Below are 23,506 nucleotides of genomic sequence, written 5' to 3'. Positions count from 1 at the left end.
AGATGTGAGGCAGGGACAGTGACATTTCTATAGTCCCAGATGCATAGAATTATGGGAGAGAATGTTGATTTCTATACAGTGTGGCATGCTTTTTAAATAATCATTTAATCTTGGGAAAATGGAAAAAAATGCCTTTAGTGTTTCTCTACTGTACTGAAAGGAGAAATGAAAAAGGGGTTAAAATATTTCCTTGTTCAGTGTGAAGGCAAGTGGAAGACAGAAGGGACAAGTCCTGTCAGGCCTCATTGAAGATAGATAAAAGGAAGAAACTGCTCAAGAGCTTTTGAAATGATTTCTGATCCTGCATTCAGCTCTTATTCGTCCCAGAGGTTGTGACTGAATTATAACTCAGTGACAAATGCTTGTTTCTGCTCTCAGTATATGGATAGATGATGAGACTGAATGTTTTCTAGTTCTTGGGAATATTATCTACAAACTTTTAAGTTGATTTGATAAAAGGAAATTGTTCCTTAGGCGTTCTTCATTGACTAATGAAATGCTGGTATTTGTCCTTGGCAAACTTCACAGGACTGTGGACAGCATGAAGGAGGCCATTGAAGGAATTTCCTTGGTGATTGCCCACACTCATTCTCTTGCCCATACTCCTGTCACAAGGCCTAGCAGCGAGGGCTCTTCTATGGAAAACCTTCCACGTGATGCAGAATTGAAGGAAAGTTTCCCTCCTTGAGAAAACCATGTGACTTCTTCCTCAAATGCATACACTTCAGTTGAGAGCCTGGACCAGTACCTGAGCAGGGTCAGTTGCATTTCAATATGTTCCACTGGCTTGCAGTATTTGAATGATTGTTCTTCAGTTTTTGAAATCCTGAATTGTTTGACTGCTTTGTGTTCAGTTAATATTGCTACCATTCAGTGTTCATAATAGAATTGGAGATCTGGGCATTTTTTAAAACTTCAAGCTCTCATGCTGAATCTCTACAGTTATTTTGTTGTTGTTGTTGTTGATATGTCTTTGTTGTTTACAGTGGTACTTCCAATATCCTCCATACCTGTGCTCTCCACTCTCAGAATAATTTCAGCAGTTGTTCTGGTTTCATTCATAGTTATCAAATAGTATACTTAAGAGCATTTCATTCATGTCCCATACCTTCTTCTGTCATGTCCTCACTCCTCACTGCTGGCCCTTCCCCCAAAAGTTCCTCTTGTACATTCCTATTATTCATCTTTAAAGTCTAGATTTACAAGATAGAGAGAACCAGTGACATTTGATTCTTTCAGTCTGGTATATTTGGCTTAACATGATAAGCTCTACTTCTATTTTCCTGCAAATGATATTATTTCATTCTTTATAGCTGAATGATTTTCTGTTTTGGCCACATATTGTAATTATGCATGTGCTCCTTGATGAACAGGTACTTGTTTTGATTCTGTGTTTTAACTCTTTTGTAGAGTACTAATATAAGCACAAAGGTACAGTGAGAAAAGATATGTTTTGTGTAACTTGCCTCCATAAGGATATGGAAATTGGCATTTTAACTTTCTGTGGAAGCTGCATCTGAATTGGTTTGGAAATGAACACTGCTGTCTAGACACATCACTGACCATGCTTACTACCTGCGTGACTTCACCTCACAGAACCTGATTGTCCTGCACCATCTCAAGCTTACCATCCACTCTTGAACTCATATGCTTACAATGTCAGCAGAGAATTTTCTAGACCTGTAAACTTAAAAACTGAACTTTGTTTCATGGATAAAATTGTGTCATTTGTTGACCTACATTTTTTGTTGTTGTCAGTTGTGGGACTTGATATCTAGGCCTGGGCGTAGTCCCTGAGCTTTTTAGCTTAAGGCTACTGCCATATCCCCGAGTCACAGTGCTACTTCCAGTTTTCTGGTGGTTAATTGGAAATGAACAACTCACGAACTTTAGTGCCCAGGTGGCTTTGAACTGCAATCCTCAGATCTCAGCCTCCTGAGTAAGTAGGATTGCAGGAGTGAGCTATGGCACCCAGCTACAAAATTTCATAATTACAATGTTCTTGACAAGAACAAGTTTTCCTAAATAACATTTATTATTCTCATTCTTTTGGAAGTGATGATATATTTCCATTGAATTTTAAGGAAATAAGTGAATTTTACTATACTCTATTTCCAACTTCTGTGCCACACTTGTGAGCTCTATTCTTTGTCTTTAAATTCTCAGTCAAACCATCACTAGAATGCCTGATGGATAAGTGAGTAGTAATAAATAACTTCTATGTTAGGGATGGCGAGCTTAAATTATCAATTTGTTTCTCCTATTCAGATTCTGCGCTTACTGTCCTCCTCTCATCTATAGGTGTCATGTAACCATTTCATCCCACCTTGTGATACAGACCCGGTAAGTCCCCGTGTGTGCACCCCTGGAAATGTGCAAACTGTGACACATGCCAGTCACTGCTGAGTGTGTGAGAGTACATTGATGACAGTTTTGCTATTTATCCACTGTTTGAATATTTCTAGACCAAGATTAAAAATTACAGCAGCAAAACATTTATTGGAACACATAGACAAATACGTCATGTGACCGAGCTGTTTAGCCATTTACATCAGTGAGCCTTGGCTCAGAGCTCTGATGGGACACTCTAGATGTTTGAACACACAGAGAAGTCACACAGGTCTGGGTTAAAAATGAAATTCAGCCACATCTTCCTGTTCAGCTCCTGCCCAAATAGGCTTATGGAAGGAAAAAAAATGAAAGATGCCCAAACATGTTTTAATATATAATTCATGATATCCTAGCTGGATAGTGTTTGTTTTGTTTTGTTTCAGAGTTTTTCATCTATAGAACAAACGAGGCTCCAGGTATTCATGATACACAGTCATTTACTGGACTCATCTGGCACAAATGAGGAGCACACAAAAGCTTTCTACTTCCCCATTGTTAGGCTTAGCACAAATGTGGAATATCCTCCTTAGCACTTAGCAGAAAGATTAGAGAATTATTTTTCAAGAAAATGATGATTGAGTATGAAAAATGAATACATTGACCCAAGCAAGATGTAGGGGAAAATAATTTACATAGTTGGAGGCAAGTAGGTTTTTGCTGATTTTTAATGGTATACAAATCATAGAATGTTTACATAGAATCTAACGGATAGCATGTATGCACGATTATGCTGTGTGGAATTTGACTTTTGACTTTGAGTCTTTGATATTCTTTTATTGTTGGGATAATGTATAGAGGGTTACAGTTACATTCATCAGTTAGTAGGTGCATTACTTCTCACACATTGATACCCCTTCTTGTGTTTTTGCTTCCATTTCCCTCTCCCCACCCCCTCCCAATCATCTTGTTTTCCCTCTTCCCTTTCCTATTTCAAAAAAACAAATAAACATATATATAATATACCAGACAACGAAGTCAGATACAGTAACAATATGAGATTAACCAAAGGACAAAAAAGAAAAGATAAATAGTACATTAAGAACAACAATCACACAAGATAAATCTCTTGTTTCCATATCCTAGAGATCCTTTCATTTAGTCTCATCCTATATGACTTCAGGTACCTAGGTTTTACACTATTGTAATCATCTGCTAGGAGAGTCCTAGATGTGTACTAATTATTACAAATGAGGGAAACCATTGAGCCTATAGATTCCTTTGGGTCTGGATTACTTCACTTAATGTGATTGAGTCTTTGATTTTCTTATTCTTTGAAATATCAGATTTCATGAGTCCTGATCTAGGAAGGGTTCAATGTTAATTTCCCATTCACAGCTTCAATACTCTTTTAGAATCTCTCTCTCTCTTTCTCTCTTTCTCTCTCTCTCTCTCTCTCTCTCTCTCTCTCTCTCTCTCTCTCTCTCTGTCTCTCTATCTCTCTCTCTCTGACTCTCTATCTCACACACTCATACACATACAGATACACACATACACACACACAAAAGGGTTTAAAGTTCAGAGTTAATTCATCTGTTTTAAATATTTTAAACTACAGTCCTCTTTTGTTCCTGGAAACAAGAAGAATGCCCAAGAGAAGTAAAAGATTGCTGTGATGCCAGAAATCTTTAAGAAAAAAGCAAAGGAATATCACAGAGCCTCATGTAAAATGTGACAAAAAGAAACTGTTTGCCCAAAGGATGCTGTGAAAGGCAAAGAAGAAGGTGTTCATGAGTACCCAGGAATGTCCCAAACTGAGATCTGAATGCCTGGTACAGCACAAGAACCTGGCCAACTTCTAGATACCTGGGCAAAACCAAATTGGCCTTTCACATCAGAATCAGAAATTTCAATGTAGTGAGCCTAGAGTTCCTAAAGGTTTTACAATGTGTCTGTTTTGATAGATTCCAGTAACACTTTCGTTACGCTCAATAAAGCTTCCATTATCATGCTTGTTACACAACAAAAGACTTTTAATTTCTACTTCTTGTTATTACTGCTCTTACTCCTCGGTAGAAAGATGGTCAGAGGTGGTAGATGAGTTTGGGAATAGGTGGAGAAAAATGAGATAAGATAATGTTGGGTTATTAATAGAAGAGAGGAACATTGTTTTCGTTGTTGGTGGTGGTTGGTGGGGCTTGAACTCTGGGCCTGGCCATGGTTCCTGAGCTCTTTTCTCTCAAGGATAGTTCTCTACTTTGAGCCACAGCACCACTTCCAGTTTTCCCAAGCCCTAAGTTTAAGCACTGGGACTGGCAAAAAAAAAAGTTGGGACTGGCAAAAAAAGGTTGGGACTGGCAGTATTATTTTTTCCTCTGGAAGCACAGATGATAGTTTAAGTCTATAGTTTTCAAGAATACAATTCTAATTAATCCCAAATAACTACAAAACCAAACAACAACTAAAACTTCAAGCCTATCAAGTTCAGTTAAGTTTTGGGGGGCTTTGGAGGGTTTATTTATTTTTTGGTTGGTCATGGGGCTTGAACTCTGGGCTTGGACCTCGTTTTGTCCCTGAGCTCTTCAGCTCAAGGCTAGCTCTCTACCACAGTGCCACTTCCAGTTTTCTGATGGGTTTAATAGGAAATAAGAATCTCATGGACTTTCCTGCCGGGGCTAGCTTTGAACCTTGATCCTTAGATCTCAGCCTCCTGAGTAGCTATGATTACAGGTGTGAACCACCAGCATCCAACAAGTTCAGTTTAGTTTATCTTGACTTTTCAGATTTATCTCCTACTCTTTTGAGGAAAGAGTATGGTGAGCAGTTATGATGGGACAGTTGGGTAGATGGACTCAACAGTTCTTGTTCTCTAGAGTGTGTGGGAACTCTGGTTACCAATAATTATACATATCAATACAGATAATAGAAAAAATTGGGGGTTTGTACTGATGGATATGCTATTTATACAGTAGGCCACAACTATTTACAACTATGTACCAAATAAAACACTTAACATTGTTGTAAATTGGTGAGTCTATTGGATAAATCCCAGAGTTCGATGATCGTAGCCCAGTGATCACTGATTTCTCAACTGCAGTTGAGGTTGGAGGTGGTGGGAGTCTGGGTTTGTTTCATTTCTGCTTTTAGGAAGCAGCCCTTTGCTGTTTTGAACTGTGATCTTCAGATCACATCCTTCTGAGAAGCCAGAATTACAGGCTTGAGCCACCAGTCCTCAGAATACTGTTTTTGATGCAAACCCCAGAGCCTACAGTTAAACAGATCTAGCTGTGATCATAGCTCAAATCTCCCTGGAAGGCCCAAACATCTATCTCCCTGATGCTTTCTCTCTGGTGATCTCAGCCAGACACTGTGTAGAGTGCATCCCTGTTTTTATCCTGTGAAGAAGAAGACAACAACTTCAGCCTCTGGGAACACACAGGCTCCTTTTTTGAGGCTTCTTCAGTTCCTCTTGTATCCCCATGAGTCAAAACAAAGGAGTGCCATGTACAGAGAAACTTGAAGGTCTTTTATTGAAGACAGTGGGCCTAGAGCTGGCTATTTCCAAAAAGATTCTCTCAACCAGGAAGGGGAGTTGAGCTGGGTTTTGAAAGTCAGCAAAGCTTAATTGGCAGCGAGGCTAGCTTCTGACCAATTAAGCAGACAACTGGGGCAATGAGGAACCAGCAAAAGGTGTACTTTAACTCCAGGTGGCCAGAGGCCAGGACTGGGTTAGATAATTCATCCCCCCCTTAGTGGTAACTAATGGAAGCATTGGCTTAGTTTGAAGTCATTCTCAGTTGTTAGGTAAGGTGGTATAATGGCTGAGGAGGTACCCTGGGGTAAAATTTGTCCTGGGTAGTTACAGCTGCTCTTGCCACAGTTTCCATTCTGTACCACACAGCTCCCGTCCCTGTAGAGGCTGACATCCACACATGGCCATGTGGTTCTTGCAGGCCAGGGTGAGTCGGCTGGCTAAGGTCTTGCAGGGCTGGACTGTCATGAATGGGAGCCTCTGGGTTGTCATCAGGAAGAAGTGGGGCTGGGTTTAGACATCACCTGGGTGCAAACTGGAGCTGAGGCTGGTACTACATGTATAATCATGAATCATCTAAGTCTCTATGGTATAAGGGGTGATCAGTGTCAGCTTTTTTTTTTTTTGGCTGATCCTAGGGCTTAAACTTTGGGCCTGGTTGCTGTCCCTTAACTTCTTTTGCTCAAGGTGAGCACTCTACCACTTGAGCCATAGTACCGCTTCTGGAGTGAGAGTCTCATGGAGTTTCCTTCCCAGGTTGGCTTTGAACTGCAATCATCAGATCTCAGCTTCCTGAGAAGCTAGGATGAGAGGTGTGAGCTACCAGTGCCCAGCTAAGACACATTTCAGGTATAATCACTGCATATTTCTAATACAGATTGGTTTACCCAAGAAAGTAAAGAATAAACTACAGCGCAGCTCCATTAACCTAAGAGTTAAATTTTAATATCAAAGATGTAGCCAGCAATGAGCATGCAGGTAACCATCAAAGACATTGTAAAGATAAGTCCCAAACTGCTCCTCTCAGTGAAGTCCTTTGTTGAGTCACAGCATAAAAGACTACTGGGACCTAACCTAAGAGTGTGCTCTAATTTAGGATGGAAATCCCTTCTGTAGTGGTCATGAGACCTGTAGTCTTCTCATCTAGTTGGTTTTCCATTTCATTGACTGCATCTCCATCATAATTCCTCCAGACAACTGTCCACAATGCTTGTATCTGGAACCCAAGAGGCACTGCAGCTTTCCACCCGAAATACACCAGCTTGTGTCTGTAAAGAAATTTAGCTGTAGAAGGCCAAATAACGATTAAAAGAACATCAAATCCAGAACCTCATTGTAAACAGAGTCCACTGAAAATACACTAGATATAGTTTCATTATATTATTTTCCTCATTTTCAACAATTTTCTGTTACCAATCATCTTATGCCTGCATCTTTTTTTTGCCGGTTGTGGGACTTGAACTCAGGGCCGAGGTGCTGTGCCTCTTTGTGTTTGAAGATAGTACTCTGCCACTTGAGCTACAGTGCCACTTCCCCTTTTTGAGTGATTAATTGGAGATCAGTATTTCATGGGTATTTTTTCTGTCCAAACTGGCTTTGAACCATGATCCTCAGATCTCAACTTCTTGAGTAGCGAGGATTACAGGTGTGAGCCACTTGCATGGCAGATATGAGGGCAATGATAGAAAATAAAATTTTGCCATTCTCCCCCAAACAACTCCAAAATAGGAAAATTATTTTTATTCATGATTGATAGTACTGCACGTGAAGTTCACTGGGTGAATACAGTGGGAAGGAAATGCCAAAAGTAACCACAGATTGTTTGACTGTTTCCATTTATGTGATTCCAGACATGTCAGAATAGAAAATACTTCATCCAAAAGCAAAAGAGCAAAGCAACATAGGATAAGAGGAGAGGAAATAGAGATAATGGGAGCCAAGAGAACATTCTAGTAATTAATGCTGCATTTCAGAGACATTTTTACATGAAATGAATATCTAAAAGCACTACCATCAATAAGCACATTTCAGTTTTCTTTCTTTATCCTGTTTCATATGAATATTGTACTTTTTATACAAAAAAGAAACTAAAGTCATATCATAGTAATGAATTGGGTATATGGTAGTTTAGGATAAGATTTTACAGTTTACTGATCATAAGCTGAATCTATATAATAGTGATATTTCTGATTCCTGACTCCATTTTGAAACCCACTAAAGTGCAAGAGTATCACTCTTTTTATTTGCCTCAAATTTTCTTCCTTTTTTTTTTGCCAGTCTTGGACTTGAGTTGAGGGCCTGGGCACTGTCCTTGAACTTTCTCAAGGCTAGAGCTCTACCACTTGAGCCTCAGCACCACTTTCAGCTTTTTTCTATGTATGTGGTACCGAGGAATCGAACCCAGGTTTTCGTGCATGCTAGGCAAGCACTCAACCACTAGGTCAAACTCCCGGCCCAAATTTTCTTCCTTTTAAGTAGAAAAGAATCAAGTCTCAAAAACTCTGAAATTCAATTGTGTTACAGTACTTGCTCCAACGCGTGTGTGAGGATATTTGTGAAAGGCAGTTGAACCTCAAATTATAACACATTCAGAAGCTTGTTTCCAAAATGAAGGGTTGCTGCAGTGGTAACAAGTAATATTAGCAATCTCAAGTCATTTTGTCTGAAGCCAAATCTAAGGAAGACAGAATTGTAAGGAAAAACAGTTCATGGGACTCTTTTCTTCAATACATTATCGTCTTTCTATACATATAGCATGTCAAATTCACCATCATGAACTTTCTGAAATTGACCCATGTTTTAAAAAAATGGTTTAAAAATCACACCTTTCATCCTTTTTCTTTAGTTAAAGTTTTGAACTGAAATGTTATGTGTGACAAGTAGCTGGCCCAACTGATATAAACAACTAAATCATATTCAACTTCTTTGTCAGTATAAAGAGCTACATCATTCTATCATACTTGCCTTGAATTTAGGCATGAGAAAAACTTATCATAGCAATTCAAAAGGAGCAGATCAAAGAAAAGGAAAACTGTAGAAGAAGCAAAGACTTGATGAAAGCAATATTTGTAAAACACTCAGATCTGATAGTCAAGTATTAAAAATGCTCTAAAGGAGATAATGAACAAGGTCTATTATAACAGAAATAAGACAATCTCACAAATAAGAAATGGCATTGATAGGCTCTCTGCTGTTAAATGTAAAGACTACTGATTCAGTCCACAATTCCTTTTGGATTCTCAAAGGGGTTCATTTGAACATTATAAATCTCTTACTCTATTTTTCTCTTGGTTCTTTTCAGGGAATAGTTAGTTAGAGGTAGCGGAGAGGGAGAGACAGAGAGAGAGAAAGAGAGAGGAAGAGAGGAGAGAGAGAGGGAGAAAGAGAAGGAGAAAGAGAGGGAGATAGAGAAGTTTCCAGTATCCTTCAAGGGCATAAAGTAACTCATCTTGCAGAGAAACACAATGGTTATAACCAATGTGAGAAAGCCTACCCTTCCTCTACTTACCTTAAAAGCCCAGGAAAGAATTCACACTGGAGAGAAATCCTAGGAATGTAAACAATATGAAAAAACATTCCCCATTTCCAGGATCTTTTAATGAGAGGAGCCGATGTGATTATTATTATTTTTTCTGTGATTATTTCTAAGTAGTTGTACAAAGAGGTTTTAAATCAGCCAATGAGTTAATGAGTACACTTCACCTTGATAATTGTCTCCTTCTTCCCCATCTCCCTCAACTCTATGTATCTCCCCTCATTTTACTAGGTTCCAGTTTCATGGAGGTGCATTGAAGAGTATTATGCTATTAATCAAATCCTTACGAATTTTATTTACTTATTTAATACCTGAGTTGAATTCACTCACAAAATATGACCCCTTTCTAGATGCTTTGGATACAATGCTGCTGTCGCTGTCCCTGAGGCACTCACTGGAGGAGAAACCAGGCACGTGGGCATTAAATGTTACTGCAGAGGTGTTCACAAGGTCCTGTGGGAACGCAGTGCAAAAGAGGGCCTAAGTCACCCCCACCCACATAACGATCATCAGTGACAAAGAACTTTCAGGATCACACACACACACCAGACCTTGAAAACGTGCACTCACTGGCCCCTCATGTCTTGCAATCATAGTTACTCAAGAGGCTGAGATCTGAGGGCTATGGTTCAGACAGCCAGTAGAGGCCATGAGACTCTTATTTTCAGAAAGTGCTGATAGTAGTACATAGCTCAAGTGATAGGTGTAGCTTTGGGCCAAACAAGCTCAAGGATGGAGCTCTAACGCTGAGGTCAAGCCCAAACACATACACATGTAATCTAGAGGACTAGTGCTGCCCCTGTGGGTAATTTACAGGAAGCAGCTCATCATGTCTCCTCTCTCACGGATGACATCCAGTGGTTGGCAGGATCTAGCTAAACCATCAATGCTCAGTCCTCAGTGAGGATGCCTCTAGACCCTAGCAGACTGGCTGGAGGCACTGGCATTGGGGTTGTGCTGTCCCACCCTCTTCCTCTGGCCTCTGCCCCCACACTCTCGGGCATGCCCACTCTGCACAGGGGAAGGTGGGAGAGGAGGTCTTGGGTTCCTTGGCTGGAAATTGCCTTGATTTGCTCTCTGGTTAGTGGATGCGCTTGGGAGCTTTAGGAAGATGCAGTATTTTCTGTCATGCTGCTCCCTTCAGCACAAGGTAGGAACAGCCAGGTTCAGTTACTGGGGGGGGGGGAGGGAAGGAATCCCATGGCCCATAGCCTTCCATATCACACCCAAGGTGCACAAGCCTGCATGGGTCCCAGGGGGCCATGGTAGCCAGGGTACTGCTCTACTATCTGAGCACACACTTGCTTGCTTTCATTCTTTCCTCCTTGATTTTCTTTCCAATTGTTCTCTTTTTTCTTCCTCTTCTTTCTTCTGGTTAATTAGAGATAAGAGTGTCAGTCAATGGATATTCCTGCCAGGGCTGGGTTTGAACCTCCATCCTCAGATCTCAGCCTCCTGCATAGCTAGGATTACAGATATGAGCCACCAGCTCCCAGCCTGTTCATGTTTTGAAACAGTCAATGCTTTTCCTTCTTATGGTTTTGGGTACAGCATATTCAAACATAAAACAAAAACGATGGTTTGAGGCTCACACATGTAATTCCAGATAGTCAGGATCTGAAGATTGAGGTTCAAAGCCAGCTGGGGGAGAAAAGTCTGAGTTTCAACAGTATGTAACCAGCAAAACATGCCAGAATTGAAGATGTGGCTCAAGAGATAGAGTTCAAAAGCTAAGGAGCAGTGCCCAATTCCTAAGTTCAAGCCTCAACACATACTTGTGTGTGCACGTACACACTCTCACACTAATGCACACTTACACACACACGGAGAGAAAAGTTACATGTTCAGTAGTACAAAATTAATGCTTTCTTTTGCTGTTTCATATCACCCTGGGTTAGTGAGACCCATTGTGAATAAAAGACTGAGGTACATTCCTACCAGAACCTCCTCATCCACCCCTCATTCAGCTGCCAGACTGGTATCTTCCAGGCAGGCTGCTGGTATTTGTCCACTTTCTTCGGGAAATCCCAGGAATCCCATCCCTAGCTGGAGACTTGGCAGATGCCTATACTTCAACAGCCAGCCAGCTACTCTCCCAAATCTCAGGATACAGAGGTTCACTGGGCACTATTCCTGGGTTGGTTTATCATTGTTGAAAAAGAACAATCTATGCCTAGAGCTCTCCACATCTTAGGATCTGAAATAGCAATAGCAACTATAAGGATATACAGGAAACAGTTTCTCCTCTTAAAGAAAAATCACTAGCTCTAAGCTACCCAGGACTACACTAACAGTGAGAGGCTGTCTCAAAAGAGCAAAACAAGCCAGAAACCAGAGGTTCATGCCTAGACCTCTGGAACTTTTCATACTCAGACAATAAGAACAAATGTTTTTCCACACTGCTTACATTCATACGGTTTCTCTGGAGTGTATACTTTCGTGTCTTTGAAGATGATAGGGAAGACCAAATGCTTTCTCACACTGTTTACATTCATAGGGTTTCTTTCCAGTATGAATTTGCTCGTGTTTTTGAAGGAGAGAGGAGAAAGCAAAAGTTTTCCCACACTGCACACATGTGCAGCATTTCTCTGCAGTGTGAATTCTTTCATGTTCTTTAAGGGATCTAGAGGAAGAGCATGTTTTCCCACATTGCTTACATCCATGGGGTTTGGGTTTCCCTCTGGCATGAGACTTTTCACGTTTTCGAAGGTCACTTGAAAAAACAAATGTTTTTCTACACTGCTTGCAACCATGGGGTTTCTCTCCAGTGTGAATTCTTTCATGTCTTTCTAGGTAGCGAGGAAGAATGAATGTTTTCCGCTCAGTGTGAAGTCTTTCATGTCTTCGAAGGTAACAGGAAAATGCAAAATGTTTTTCCACATTGCTTACACTCATAGGGTTTCTCTCCAGTGTGAATTCTTTCATGTGCTTTAAGGTAATGAGAGGAAGGGAAGGTTTTTCCCACATTGCTTGCATCCATAGGATTTCTTTCCAGTATGACCTCTTTCATGTCTTCTGAGGGTGCTGCTAGAAACAAATGCTTTCCCACATTGCCTACATTCATAGGGTTTCTCTCCAGTGTGAGTTCTTTCATGTGCTTTAAGATAACTAGAAAAAGGAAAGGTTTTCCCACATTGCTCACATTTATAGGGTTTCTGCATGGGAAGATTTCTTTTGTGCTCCTGAAGGGTAGTGGAGTTAGGGAAGGGTCTTCTACAATGCAGACATTCACATCAGGGTTCAACTTCAGTGTCGATTTCTTCATGTCTGTGAAAAACACAAGAATGGCTACAGGAGTTTTCACATTGCATAGCTGCAAATGGATTTTCCTCATGGTGCATTCTATGGCCAGGTTGATCCTGATGGGATTTCCTGCAGGCTCTCCCACATTCTTTATGAGTGGTGGGGATTTTCTCCCATTCCTGATTCACAAAGGCTGTCTGTCCTGTGTGAGCTCTGAAAGGCACACCCATGGGGGAAGGAGTAAGGATGGTTTCTCCAAACACATGGGTATTAAAGCGTGCTACTCCAGGTAGAGTCTTCTTATTCAAAATGCTTTCTGCTTCCTTTTGGAAGGCTTCTTCACACTGACTGCCCCGTTCATGTTCAGACAGTCTCTCTAAAAACTGAGTTCTGTGAAACACACACACACACACACACACACACACACACACACACACAAACAGAAACTGAGAACTGCTTGCAAACTAGGAAACCATTAGAAAGTGTCTCCTGAGCTTTCATGATGTCCTCCAAATGCTCCCAATATTGGCATATTTTTTTAGATTCCTGAATTTTCTAGTTTTGAAGCTCCATTTGTATACAGTTTAAAAGGAAAATTTTCTAAGATAAAATCAATTTCTATCTGTGTGCATTTGTATAGCAGCTTGGTTTAAAAATTTCCTGCCACTCTGCATAGTATTATCTCTGGTTAGTGCAATTACCTTACTTCCTCCCTGGGATTTTTGCAGTTAACTTCAGTCTTTTCTTTTTCTTTCTTCTTTTCTAAAATGCAAACATAGAAATCAATGATTTTTTAACAATATAAAAAATATTAAGAATGCAACTATCATCATGAATAATGTGATCACAGTATATTTATAATCATATATTCACCCACATGTTCAATTTTTCATACCAAATCATGCAGCATCACTCAGGGCAGGAACAGCTCACAGGTGAAGTAAAGCAATATTTACCTATAGAGGCCAGATTTCTAATGATTTCCCCCATTACATCTCGGTAGAGTTTCCTTTGAGAAAGACTTAGTAAAGCCCATTCTTCCAGGGTAAAATTGATGGCCACATCCTCATCCTCAAAGTTCACAGTCTCCTAAAATATTCCACAAAGAATTCCAAAGCAAGAGTTAAAGTCACAGAAATGAGATGAGTCTCATCTTATTTTTTTCAAAAAGATACCTTATGTTGTCTATATATCAATTATTAAATACTCACCAGACATCTTTTCTACATGGTACTTCTCACATAGTACTTTGTTACTTTTTCCTCCCCACAAACCCACAATTCTAGCACTCCTTAAACCTGAGAAAGGAAGAAAGAGCTAAACGGGAAAAATATGATGTAACAGAGGAAGAACAAAAGAACTTTGAATTTGTCTAGATGATATTCTACAAAGTGACAGGCAAAATAGATCAAAGGAGGAGACATGAATCCTTACTAGGATAAAACATAAATTCATTCAGGACACAGTAAGAGCAAGTCTACAATCTGACATCTATCAGGAAACATGTACTGCATTTCTTTGTATCAGAGACAATAATTAAATTGTCTTGAAACAGGAAAGCTAAAAGTAGAACACTTTCCCCTACATAATGGCAAAGGCCTAAAATATAAAGCATGGAGAGGATGATGTAGCACAACCTGAAGTTCAAGGTCAGCAAGGGCTAAATAATTTGTTTCAGACTCGTGTATTTTTGTCAGGGCTTCAACTCACAGGCAGAACACTGTCATGTAGCTTTTTTCCTCAAGGTGAGTGCTCTACCTCATGAACTACAGCACAGCCTCTAGTCATGTTTTGGTTAAGTGGTGAAAGGAGACCCATAAACTTTCCTACTTAGGCTAGCTTTGAACTCTAGTCCTTAGATTTCTGTCTTTTGAGTAGATAGGATTGCAGGAATGAGCTAATGGACATCTGGCCCAGCTCCAGACTTATGTCCTAACACTTTTGTCGCAAAGTATTGTAGCCAATAAAACCTTGTCTGTAATAATATTATGCAACACATGGAGTAGTTTAATATGTGTAAACTAAGGGAGACAAAAGAAAATTAGATGCAATACAAGTCAAAACAAAGGATTAATATGTTCAGCACACTAATGAATGAAACTATATAAAAATACACAAGGAGGGGGCCAGGAGTTTGGCCTAGTGGTAGAGTGCTTGCCTAGCGTGCACAAAGACCTGGGTTCAATTCCTCACTACCACGTACATAAAAAAAAGCCAGAAATGGTGGTGAGGCTCAAGTGGTAGAAGAGCTATAGCCAAGGACAGTGCTCAGGCCCTGAGCTCAAGCCAAGGATTGGCAAAATAATGCACACTTTACGAACTTGATTGGCTAAAATTAAAGATCTGAGACATTGCCATCGGGACATATGCCACGTTTTTTAATTTGGCCAGTCCTGGGGTTTGAACTCAGTGCCTGAGCACTGTCCTTGGACTTTTTCAAGGCTACAGCTGTACCACTTCAGCCACAGCACCACTTCAAGTTTTTTTCTGTTTAGTGATACCAAGGAATTGAACCCCAGACTTTGTGCATGCTAGACAAGCATTCTACCACTAAGCTAAAGTCCAGGCTCTATATGCCATCTTTTTAAAATGTTATTATTGTAAAGGTGATGTACAGGAGACCATGGTTATATCAGTCAAGGACTAAATACATTTCTTTTTGGACAATGTTATCCCTTGCCTTTTCATCCCAATCCACAACTTCTTAGTTCATTTTCCTTACAGTTAAACATACCACTGTTACATTTATTCACTGTTTGCCTGGCCATTTCTGTTTCTCCTTAACCTGGTAAAGACATATATACACAAAGAAAGAAGATGAAAAGAAAACAACAAGAAAGAAAAAGAATCCCCATTTCCACATGCTGGAGTTCATTTAAGATAAGCATTATTTTATATGATCTGATGCACAGAGGCATTGCCCCTTCATGTTCCTCTCCTAAAAATGTCCTCCTTTGGTCTCACTGTGGTAAATGACTGTAGTCCTGTGACACATGTGACATCTTTTTAATATCCAGAAAATGTAATGTGGATTTGTTTCTCTCGCATATATATGTGTCTTGAAAAGTCATCTTAAATGGCCCCAACATCAGGACCACCTTAATAAATGAGGAAGCAGGCTGTCTCTAACCTCATACATGTGTGAAACCTACAAAGGCAAAAAAGATCCTAGGATTTCATCTGGAACAACTTCAGCATTTGCTTTTGGAACTTTCAAGTGTCAAAAGTAAAAAAAATAGTGTTCAGTGTGTAATCATACAGAGGTACAATTAAAAATAGAAGGCCAGGTGCTACCACCTCATAGCTATAACCAAGCTACCAGGAGGCTGAGATCTGAGGATCACAGTTCCAAGTCAGGCAGGGAAAGAAACTCTGTGAGACTCGATCTCCAATTAATCACCAAAAATGCCTGAAGGGAAGCTATGACTTAAAGAATATCCTTGAGTGGAAAAGCTCAGGTTAAGCTTCACTACTGACAAAATAAAAAACAATTTCTGGAGTATTGTAACCATAGACAATACACATGACAGGCTATCAGTAACAGTACATCCTAATATTGAGTTTTGAAAATAAGCAAAAGTAGACTATGTGGAAAGACAATTTCTCCTGTTCTCTTTGGAAGTCAAGTAGGAGGAGCTACAAGGTCAAATGCAGATGGCCAGAGTGCATGTATGCAGCTCACACTTACTGGTGGGAATGGAAGTGGACTTCACATACAGAGTAGCTAATGGAGCATGAATCAGTTTTCTGTACCCCACACCTCTGTTATACTGAAAGGCCCACCACCAGGTTGGATGGGAATCCTGCAGATCCTTTATCAATCAGATAGGCTGGACAGATAGCTAACAGTGATGCCAACAGGAGGAACAGAAGCACCATGGAAGCAGAGATGTAGATAATAAATGAGCGTTGTATCCCACATAGCAAGTGAACTGGAAAAAACTGCCACAAAACCACAGGAAAGATTAGTGTAGATTCATAAGGTATGAACTCTTGGTCTTCCTTCCATCAAAGCTTTGTTTAGCAGAGGTGAATATTTAAATGGAACAAGAAACCTCATTTCTCGAAAAGGCAGGAAATACAGCCTTGTAGACTTAGTTTTTGGTGAATTATAGGTATTTGGGGAGGACAAGTATGTGTAGAAATTCACATAGTATTTGACTGTGTAGAGTCTAACAATTCAATGCTGATAACAAGGAGCAGAGTACACATACATCCAGAGGGGTCAGCCAAAAAAGTTCAGACACCTGAAGATAGATAGAAGGTGTATAAAGATGTACAGAGAACAAGCACCAAGTTTGTGAGGAACTAGTTTGAAGGTCACAGCAGTGCAGCCTTTGTCTGTGCCATTCTGCCCTTTGACAAGTTGGGGGAATGACTGAGACACCATTGAGGAGATGGATTCTTCTTCTAATGAGCAGAGAACTAGAACTCTTAAAAAAATCCTCATCAAACCACCTGTGTATGAAACCCAATTCAAAGGGGTTGTACGCATTTTCTAAAGTACAAGAACAAATAATCAGCAAGTAAGAGCCTCAGCACTAACAATTTACATGACAGCACTGGGAGATACAGGTCTCAAAGGAGTAATGTCCTCAGTGCCTGTCTGGACCTCAGCACCTGCTGAGTCCATGTCCTCATCATCTGAATGCTTTAGAATATTGAGACAATACCAGTATACAAAACAGAGTATTGGTATCACTATGTCCTCGTGTTTGGTTTTGAAACTAAATTGGAAAGTTCAAGGCTCTGAGTTCATATCTTACCACCGGAGAGAAGTGGCAGAGGGAAAACCTAAGCTGGAGATGTCGCTCAACTGGCAAACCACATGCCTAGCATTCACAAGGCCATGCTTTCAATACCTATCACTGTAGATAAAAAGTATGATTTCTCTGATATTGTCCAAATTAACATTTTGTGTACTTGCAATGTTGAAAATGATGACAATATACTAACAAATATTATCATACTTGAACTTCCTAGCCAAATACCTGGCATATCCATGTACTTGTCCTCTGAGTGTTAAGCCATTCTGGAGTATAACAATACATAGTATACTTGAAAGCCTGTCCATATCTTGCTCAGGGATGCAATTATGTTCAATTTTGAAATGAAACAGAAACAGTAGACAAAGTCAAAGACATTTTCCGTTGTGATGTCAAGTACTTGCAACCACAATGCTTAGTCAGATGATCACAGTCTGTGTATGCTACTCACAATAAGTCCCAGGGTATGACAGAGATTTTAGATAAGGAAGAGCTATTTGACCTTGCGTCAGTCCCTCATACCCCAGGACTCTGCAGTTTGAAATGCTAAGCATCACTTTGGATGGAGTCCTGCATTCCAACTGCAGATGCTTTTATCCATCAGAGCAGCAGAACAGACAGCCAACACTAGAGCAAACAAGAAATAGAGAAGACTTAGAAGCAGAAATTTAGATGTTATATCATATTGAACTCCTATTAGCACATGAAATGCAAAATACATAAAGCATCAAAAGCACAATGAACACTGAATTAGGTTAGCTAGGAAAGTAATATGTCTCAATCATGCATAAAAGCTTTGTTTGCAGAGTTTACATTTTAACTTTTGCCAGAAGAAGCTTCATTTTAACACAAAAGCAGGAAATACCCTTTGCATTTACAGTATGTAAAGTTGGTATTAGGTGAACTATTGCTAACATCAATGAAAAACTAAGTCTATGAATTCACATGGTCCTTGACTGTGTATAGTTTAATCATTTAGCACAGACGAAAATGAACAGCCGGGCACTGATGGCTCATGACTGCACTCCTACCTACTCAGGAGCCTAAGCTCTGAGGATCACAGTTCAAAGCAGCCCAGGCAAGAAATCTGAGAGACTCTTTTCTCCAGTAAACCATCAGAAAACTTAAACTGATGCTGAGGTTCAAAGCAATAGAGTACTATCCTTGAGCTGATGAACTGAGACAATACTCAGGCCATGAGTTCAAGGCCCATGACTAAAACAAAATAAAAAAAGTCTTCCATCAAAGCCTAGATATCTGCATGTAAATACACATGTGTATAAAGATATGTAGAGACCAAGGAACTATTTTCAAAGTCATAGCAGTGCAGCTGTTGTCTGTACCATCCCTTTCTTTTCCAAGTTAGGTGAATGAATGAGAAACAATGAGCAGACACTTCTCAGCGGAAGAGGTAAGAATGACAAAGAAACAGAGGATGTGCAATCCATCATCCCTAGCCATAAGAAAATGCAAATCAAAATGGCTCTGAGATTCCATCTTATTCCAGTTACATTGCCCAACATTAGGAGTTAGAACAACAAATGCTGTGGGGATTTGAGGTAAAAGGAATCCTATTTCACTGTAAACTAATACAACCACTTTGGACAGCAGTCTAGAGGTTCCTCAAAAAATCCCTTAACTGTGAACTAGCCATAACATTCCAGGACATCTATACAGACAAACACAAGCCAGAACACTGTAAATACAGTTGTGCCTCTATGTTCATTTCTGTAATATTCAAAATAGCCCAGTCTTGGGAACAGTCCAGGTGTCCTACAATGGTGAGTGGATCCAAATAATGTACCATACTGATACACAATGTAGTTTTACACTGCCATTAAAAATTATGTAATTTGAGGTCAGGGGTTTGGCCTAGTGGTAGAATGCTTGCCCAGGATGCACAAAGACCTGGGTTCAATTTCTTGGTACTACATACATAGAAAAGCGGGAAGTGGTGCTGTGGCTCAAGTGGTAGAGCACTATCTTTGAGGAAAAAACCAAAGGACAATGCTCAGGCCCTGAGTTCAAACCCAGGATTGACCAAAAAATAAAATAAAATAATGTAATTTAGGAGCCTGGAGTGTGGCCTAGTGGTAGAGTGTTCACCTACCATGTAAGAAGCCCTGAGTTCAATTCCTTAGTACCTTATATAGACAAAAGCTGGAAGTGGTACTGTGGCTCTAATGGTAGAGTTCTAGCCTCAGAAATCACTGCCCAGGCTCTGAACTGAAGCTCCAGGAATGGCAAAAAAATCTGTCTTTTGGGGGTTAATGGATGGGCCCAGAACAAATCATATTAAGTGAAGATAAGTCAAGTTCAGAAAGACAAATGACACATAGGCAGAGAGTAAATCTAAAATACATGGTGACATGAAAAGTCATAAGGACTGTGGTCATTCATATATAGTGAGACCAAAGCAGGTACTCTTAGAGGAGGAATTAACAGGTATAATGCCTCTCTGCTTCTGTCTATGGGGAGGATGAGGGAGGTACACAAAAGTGGAAGGACAGAGAGTGAACAAATGAAATAGTGATACTCAGTAGAAATCATGTTGAAAATGAACTATGTAGCTTGTAGAAGGAACAGAGGTGAAAAATGGGAGAGTATAAAGGAGGGGATGTCATTATCTAAAGACAAATATATTCATTACCTGACTTGTGATACGGTAACCCCTCTGTATATCACCTATGTAATAACAAGAAAAGTACAAAAGAAGCAAGAAAGCACAACACAAAAAGCTGCCACTCTAAACACTTAAACAGAAAGGTTCCATTCTTGAACTGATGCTGCAAAACTAAATGGGTCTATCACAAATCTGTCAAACTCAAAGACATAGAAAAATGATGAAAAAATTATAAGCAACTACTTTATGTGAGAACAAATCGCACTAATCATTTAGCTGTAGAGAAATATTAACCAGAATGTATGATCTAAGAAGCCATATAATGTCAGAGTCGTATGTACTTTTTAATTACATAACAATATTGCATTCATATTTTTATGGCTCACATTTTGATTACCTGGGATAGACTGGAAACTAATATTCACAAAAAATATGTGGGAAATAATGATGGTCAAATAGAAATCCATACTACCTGTGAAGTGTCTTGTGTGTATATATGCATGTGTACATGCACATGTATATATGTATACATATGTATATATTTGTATATATGTAGGCAAGTATGTCCGCGGCCAACTGAGTACACACAAAGAAAGCCTGAAGTTGGCATGTAGGAAGATCATAATGAGGACTAATCTTACACAGAGTGTCACTGTCTATATTTCTGCATAGTCATATTGTAGTATATGCTTGCACTGTTGTATCTTTTGGATTTCTCTGAAAAAGGTATAAAAGGTTATTATTCAAACCTTTCCTTTCCCAGTATAATGAAACGTGGGAGATAAATGAGCACATAATATGCATAGATACAAGGTGATAAATAGTAATTTATTCTAATCACATATATATGAAATATGTGTGGACATAGGTATCTTTGTGTTTTGGGGTATTTATGTACATATTCATACATGAGATTCTATCTAAGTATATATTGTACATATTATACCCACAACACAGATAACAGTATTATATAAGCTATGCTATATGTAATACCTAATATAAACCAGATTTACTATATATACGGTACATATAAGCATATATAACGTATATTCATACACAAAATACTCAGAATGCGGAATTTGCATTGGGGAAGTTCATATATAAAAACTGCACTACAGATATCACTGTCAGCATTTTTGCATGTTCATTGTAGCAGGAGAGGTACCTTTTTGATTTATTTGGATAAATGTATATCATGTTAAAAGAGAATATTGTCTTTCTTGTAGTTTTTTAGCTATATTATGCTTTTTGACCATTGCAAATTAAGTGTAGTGATCTGATTGTATCAATGGCATTTCTATGTGAGCTTAGTCACATGTCACTGATTGCTATTAAAAAAACATTCAGAATTATACCTACTTTCTGTTTCAAAATTATCTGATTAGTTCAAATAAGTTGCCTTACTTCTACTTCATTATTTTGTGGAAGCTGCTTTAAAGCATTAAGGGCTATTGCATCTGATGCAGCTACCACAGAAAGTTAAAATATTTCAATTTCTAATATACTTATGGGGTCAAGGCACACAAAAATGTATCTTTTCTCATTGTACCTTTGTGCTTATATTAGCACTATTCAAAAGAGCTGAAGCTGGGCACTGGTAACTCATGCCTGCCATGCTAGCTACTCAGGAGACTGAGATCTGAGGATCACAATGCAAAGCCAGCCTAGGCAGGAAATCCATGAGACTCTGATATCCAATTAATCACCAGAAAAACGGAAGTGGCACTGAAACTCGAAGTGTTAGAGCCCCTAACCTTGAGGAGAAGAGCACAGGTGTCCAGGCCCAGATTTAAAGCCCCAGGATCCACAAAACAAAACAAGCTACCTATTCACCAATGAGTACATATAAAACTGCTGTATGTGGAAAAAATGAGGAATGAGTCTGCTCTAAAAATGGAATGATATCATTATCAGGAAAATGGATAAGAGAACTCAGCATGCTAAGCCAAATACATCACACTGAGGGTTAAATATCACATTTTTATTTCCATTTTGTAAATTTAGATTTAAAGATGAATAATAGGAATGTATAAGAGGAACTTTTGGGGGAAGGATAGCAGTGGGGAGTATGGCACATGTATAAAATGCTCTTCAATATACTATCTGATCAACATTAATAAAGTCAGAGCAACTGTTGAAATTATTCCGAGAGTGGGGAGCACATGTATGGAGGATACTGGAAGCACCACTGTAAACAAAAAAGGTATTCCAATAAAAAAAAAAAACAAATGTGTAGAGATTCAGAATGAGAGCTTGAAGTTTAAAAAAATACCCAGATATTCAATTCTTCTATGAACATTGAATAATAGCAATATTAACTGAACACAAGGTAGTCAAACAAGTCAGGATGTCAAAACTGAAGCGTAATCATTCAAACTTTGCAAACCAGTGGAACATATTGAAATGCAACTGACCCTGCTCAGGTACTGGTCCAGGCTCTTAACTGAAGTGTATGCATTTGATGAAGAAGTCACATGGTTTTCTCTAGGAGGGAAACTTCCTTTCAATTCTGCATCATGTGGAAGTCTTTTCATAGAAGAGCCCTTGATGCTAGGCCTTGTGACAGGAGTATGTGCAAGAGACTGAGAGTGCGCAATCACCAAGGAAATTCCTTCAATGGCCTGCTTCATTCTGTCCACAGTCCTGTGAAGTTTGCCAAGGACAAATACCAGCATTTCGTTAGTCAATAAAGAATGCCTAAGGAACTTGAATTTCTGAGGACCAGGACAAAAGAATAAACGAAAAATGCCTTTGCATGCATTTACTGTCAGCAATAATGGAAAAGTATGACAACATGGCTGAATGCTAAGGAATTGTGAACAAACAAATTTTTATGAGTATTTTGCAGGTATTGATCAAAAAATTTGTTAACTACGCATGTTAAATTTTACAATACTATACATAGAAGTAGTTATTGAAAGTAAGTGAATAGGAACATATAAAATTATCATATACAAAATATTATTCCTGGCAGCATCAACAAATACTATATTCAAAAATTTTGCCTTACAATGAGATCTCAGTATATTCTAATTTTAGGAAGTCATTATAATTATGAGTTAAGAAATTTGCCTTTAATTATTACATATATCATTGGTAAAATAACTTATCCCCAACTGTGAACACTACAAAAACACACCTTTAAGCACCTGAGAGGGGAGTCAGAAAGCTATGAAGTTGTATGTATAGATCTAAATGCTGTTCAAGAATTTCCATATAGACTGGCACATACCTCAAAATAACAAAATTCTCCTTCTTGCTCTTCACACTGTAATTGTGATAATATATTCTTTGCTTTTTTCTTGTTCCTTTTCTCAGCATTTGCACGTATTTTCCAAATATATTCTCATATGTATTTTACATTGTCTTTTTTTAAAGTTGTGAAGATCATTACATAAATGAAGTACATTCTGGGTGAAATAGACAACCTGAAAAAAAAACAGTAAAAAGGCTATCTCAGTTTTTTAACCATAAAGGAA

General features: G+C 39.0%; 1 long non-coding RNA gene across 2 annotated transcripts; it reads right to left on the bottom strand.

Moving 5' to 3' along the window:
* Positions 1-9,670: 9,670 nt before the first annotated feature.
* Positions 9,671-13,628, bottom strand: LOC150039843 (uncharacterized). 2 transcript variants are annotated; one of them, XR_016534206.1, is made up of 3 exons: positions 13,595-13,628; positions 13,340-13,400; positions 9,671-10,766 (listed from the first exon to the last, which is right to left on the bottom strand). It is a non-coding gene; the product is annotated as an uncharacterized LOC150039843 (long non-coding RNA). The 2 variants fall into 2 exon arrangements; XR_016534205.1 differs by lacking the exon at positions 9,671-10,766 and adding an exon at positions 12,756-12,851.
* Between the last annotated feature and the right edge of the window lie 9,878 nt (positions 13,629-23,506).

The sequence above is a fragment of the Megascapheus bottae genome, unplaced genomic scaffold (assembly GCF_031878675.1).
Source record: "Megascapheus bottae isolate mThoBot1 unplaced genomic scaffold, mThoBot2.hap1 HAP1_SCAFFOLD_79, whole genome shotgun sequence".
NCBI classification, from domain to species: domain Eukaryota; kingdom Metazoa; phylum Chordata; class Mammalia; order Rodentia; family Geomyidae; genus Megascapheus; species Megascapheus bottae.
Note: the sequence above shows the minus strand (reverse complement) of the source record. Positions and strands in the feature narration are given on the sequence as shown.